At 37.0% G+C, this 5,044-nt stretch overlaps 1 pseudogene; it reads left to right on the top strand.

The window, feature by feature from the left end:
* Positions 1–1,156: 1,156 nt before the first annotated feature.
* The window catches only part of LOC102254084, an 11,418-nt pseudogene continuing 7,530 nt past the window's right edge, over positions 1,157–5,044 (top strand).

Genomic DNA, 5,044 nt, shown 5'->3' with positions numbered 1-5,044 from the left:
AGTCAATAGTTAAAGAAACTGAAAGCTCTGCCTATATCTGTATAATGACACACTGTTAGTTCACCACACTATTGTGAAGGAGAGCATGGTGGTATAACCAAATATTCAAAATGTTCAGATATTAAGGTTCTACTAAAAATAAACCTCTATATTTAAAACAACAAACAAAAACACCTCTTAATTTTGTTCATGGCAGCAGGTATGACATCACAGTATCACATATTCATCTATCATTTCTATATACAGTGTGTCCCAAAAACTGTATATATACTTTAACAGCTGATAGCTCAATTTTGAAAATGAAATGTATTTTAATAAACACTGCCTTTATAATTATTCAAAGTATGTGTATACATTTTGCGGGGAACACCTTATATTTAAAAAGAAGCAGAAGTCAAATTCAATATAGAGGCAATATAGCTTTAGTTTCTTTAAAACATGCTGGGTCACTATTTTTTAAACTCAGTCATTTCTTTTTATCCAATATTTTCTCGTATGCTCAAATTTTTATTACACTTCAAAATTAATAATCTTTATAGTATCTTATATTTTTCTATATCCAAAGAAAATATCCACCATAAATGCAAATTTTGAGAGTCAGGATTTAGTCACACTTGACTTAACATCAATCTGAAATTTAGTCAACCCCTAAATTTTCATTTATTCTGTGTTAATGACTGGAATAGTTATGCCTACTTAATTATATGCCTACTCTCTCTTTGAAATTCTATTGCTGATTAGAATTTTTTTGTAATCCTCACCTAAGAGTATGCTTTTATTGATTTTAGAGAGAAAGGAAGGGAGAGTAAGAAAGAGAAAGAAACATCATTATACAAGTGAACATTTACTGGTTGCCTCCAACTGGCAATTGAACCCGCAACCTGGGTATGTGCCCTGACCAGGAATCAAACCTGTGATCTTTAGGTGCATGGGACAATGCTCCAATCAACTGAGCCACACCAGTCAGGGCAATTTTTTTTTTTTTATAATGAACTTTTAAAATGTTTTTTTTTTTTTAAACTTACACATCACAACCTGAGAAATTAAGAATAGAAAGAAGAGACAATGAAATTACATTGCTGATTAAAACAGAATGAGTCACCTTTTACTAAAAGTTAATCTGAAAAATAACTCTGTACTGGTGATTTATTTAAGCATGAAGAGGAACAGTGACAGATTAATGGTGAAAAAGATGACAAAAGCAGTCATTACTGATACAGTAATTGGGGATTATTGGAAAGTGGAACAACAACAAAATATCTTAAGGAACTTTTGGTTTGAATCATATGAAATTACTAATATTGTATGTTTTAATCTAATACAGCAATTTTATGTGATTCAAACTAATATTATTTGCCAGTGACTGTGGAAGTTTTTTGCAGCAGTAACTGATCTATAACAAGCTGCATCAACCTCTGCATACTAATCAAGTCACATTAACATTTACTGTTGCATTAAATATTTCCCAGGGACAAAATTGCTCAATCATCAATCCCCAAGTGCCACTTCAAATGGAGAGGCTGTCTACTAAGTATTGGAGAGAAAATGGTTCCTTATACATTGCTCAGGGCAGTGTAAATTGGTTGAGTCACTTAAGAAAAACATTTGGCTTGAAAGTTGAACAGTTATATGTCTTGAAACCAGCAATTCCATGCCCCAGATATATGCTCAAGGATGACTCTTGCACAGGTTAAAGAGGAAGTAATAGAAAATGTTTATAATAGCAAAATCCTTATATGAACATGAGTGCACATTGACAGGAGAATGGATTAATAAATTGTGGTCTATTTACAATGAAGTATTTAATAAGAGGGAAAGTAAATAGAGCTACATGCTACAATATTGATGAAATCACAATATTCATTTGAGTGAAAATCCTCCCTAATATTACATAGAATATGATATTCTTTTAATAAAGCTAAAAGTTTTTGTTTTGTTTTGTTTTTACTAAAAGTTAAACAATAAAATTAAAATAAGAAAAGTAATAAAGTTATATTAAAAAAGCAGAGAATTGTTGAACACAAGATTCAGGGTAATGGTTACTTTGGAATGGTTTGCTCAGAGGGGACGTATTTGTAGATGTAAGATGTCAACTGTTCAGATTTTGTTTTCAGTTGTCTCTTGGATCTTTATGATATAACTAGAGGCCCAATGCACAAAATTTGTGCAAGGGGCTCAGCCCTTGCAGCCGCAGTGGCTTGCCTTTGCCCTTGCAGTCCCGGCTTTGTCCGGAAGGTCATCCGGAAGGACGTCTGGAAGGTCGTTTGGCTGTCCAGTCTAATTTGCATGTTATACTTTTATTATTACAGAATACAGATGAATGAATACATAAATAAAGGAAGATATCTTGTAGAAAAATCATGAGAGTGTATCATAAAGCAAACATTGCACTTAATCCAATTTAATAAATATGTGGTTCAAAGTAAGAAAATAAATAAATAATGAAGTTCAACCTCTGAGAGGGTGGGTAATATTATTCCCTTTCACAAATGAGTAAATCAAGACAGGGCCAAGTTTATGAAGGTATTAGATGTAACTCACATATGAATGACTCTTCAAAAGGAGCTTCTGATGGCACATTTGATGGAAGACATGAGATCCTGCCCCACCAGAGTATATCTAATCTGTCATCCAGACAGGGTGTGAGAAATGTGTATCATTAGAGAATTTCTGAATTCTGGCTTTGTTTTCAGAAAGTTCCCTGACCTTGGTGAGCCAGTCACACACGATCAAGTCTCCAGCCACATTAGCCTTTCTCTGCCCTGCCCTCCACCTAGCTCTACTCCAAAGTTCTCCTAGATTTTCCCAGATGAATTGTAGTCTGTACCACATCCTCCTTAAAAATGACTGACTTCACTGAATAAAATAGCAACACTCCACCCTGCCTCCCGGACACGAATCATCCAATTGCTCCAGTTTTCTCTTACTAAATTCTTTCAACTTTGTACTTTATCACCTATTTATGTAATTGTTCAACTGGTTCATTTTTTTCTCTTTTAATCTTATTACCCACTACTTAAAATGTAAATATTTTAACCTTATCCTATATAATAAAAGGCTAATATGCAAAACGACTAAACAGCGAAATGACCAGTTGCTATGACATGCACTGACCACCAGGGGGCAGACGCTCTATGCAGGAGCTGCACCCGGTGTTCAGTGCACTCCCACAGGGGGAGCACTGCTCAGCCAGAAGCCCTGAGCCAGGCTCATGGCTGGTGGGCTTAAGCCGTCAGTCGGACGTCCCCTGAGGGCTCCTGGACTGCAAGAGGGCACAGGCCAGGATGAGGGACCCCTCCCCCCCGAGTGCACGGATTTCGTGCACCAGGCCTCTAGTATTACATATTTATCTTTGGAGATAGTACCATTTTATTTAGGTTGGTTGTACTTTAAAAGTTGATAACAGAAGGTGTTGTGTGTTTTTTTAACATACAGTTTAAGATATCATTGTCTTATTTACTTATGTCCATGGAAACATAAAAATGGTGCTCTATATCTTTGGTTCTCTGATGGAAAATTTATACAATAAAAAATTCTAATCACAGAAACTAAATACTGTAAATTTATATAGTTAGCAGCAAAGTCTACTGTTTTCCTTGACAAGCTCACCTGACCAGTGATTTGTAGATTTTAAGAAAGTAGCTTTGCTTAGTGTTGCCTTGCCCACAAACCATATCATGAAATTGCTATTTGTAGAAGCATCAGGAAAAGTAGATGGCCCTACACAATAGCTTTTGTGTTATTTATGTGAGTATCAGTTTGAGGGAAATATTGCACTAGGAATGTAACCATTTATCACCATGGAAATTAAAATAGTTGAAAGATTGTTCTCTGGTTTCTTTTTTTTTTCCCCCCTCAAAATGTTTCTCACCAAGTTCAATGCACTGTAGGAGCTCATTCAAATATTTATACTGACTCGAATTTAGCTTTGCTGTATTGCATCATTAGGAGCAATAATGAGGCTTGAACAATGACACTTCCTAATGGATAAAAATACTATAGAACAGCAACAGCAGGTTCCTCTGTCCCTCACTTCTGATAGGGTGATAAACACTGTTTTAAGGGTTTAACACACAGGAGGATATCATATATACATTGGGTCAGTTTTCTGCTGTGCTGTTTTTATTATTGCTAGCGACAGCTTACTCTTCAAAGAGCATTTTGTCCAGGCAACATTATCCCTCAATTTAAATTGCCTAAATTTTAGTAGCTGAAATGTGTATAGTTTTGACCAGTGGTCGGCAAACTGCGGCTCGGGAGCCACATGCGGCTCTTTGGCCCCTTGAGTGTGGCTCTTCCACAAAATACCGACTTCTGTCATGGGCCACCGAAGTTTCAATCGCACAGTGTGTGCCCGCCCGTGGTATTTTGTGGAAGAGCCACACTCAAGGGGCCAAAGAGTCACATGTGGATTGCGAGCTGCAGTTTGCCGACCACTGGTCTAGACTGTAGGACACAAAACAGATAATTCTTAGCAATTCTGAAAACAACTGTGATTTGTGTATCTGAATTCTAGTTTCTCTTGAATATGCTTGTTTATAAAATTGAGACCTTGTTTGCCTTACTGTGCCAAATATAGCTATATTTGTATAGATCTCCATTCAAAAAAAATGTTTATCAAATTACTATAGGACTTTTATTTTTACAAAGAATTAAAAAAGTCATATTTAAAAGGAGAATTTTCAGATGAAAATGAAGTTGAGTGAGGAGAACCAAGATGGCGGCATAGGTTAATGCCGGAGTTTGCTGCCTCGAACAACCACTTCAAAAATACAACTAAAAGACGGAACAGACATCACCCAGAACCACAGGAAGGCTGGCTGAGGAGATATTCTACAACTAGAAGGAAAGAGAAATCCATACCGAGACTCAGAGGAGGCGCAGTGCAGAGGTGAAATACTAAGGTGCGGAGTGCATGTGGAGCGGGCCTGCGGCGGAGGGCGCGGTTGTTGTTTTCAATCGGGAGGGAGTTTCAGACTCTGAGCTCCAGATCCGGGCGAGTCTCTAGGGACCCAGACTCAAACGGGAGAAGCGGGAAGGCAGC

Source organism: Myotis brandtii, unplaced genomic scaffold (genome assembly GCF_000412655.1).
Source record: "Myotis brandtii unplaced genomic scaffold, ASM41265v1 scaffold186, whole genome shotgun sequence".
Lineage (NCBI taxonomy): Eukaryota > Metazoa > Chordata > Mammalia > Chiroptera > Vespertilionidae > Myotis > Myotis brandtii.
The sequence above is the reverse complement of the archived record's forward strand: the minus strand, read 5'-3'. Positions and strand labels throughout refer to the sequence as shown.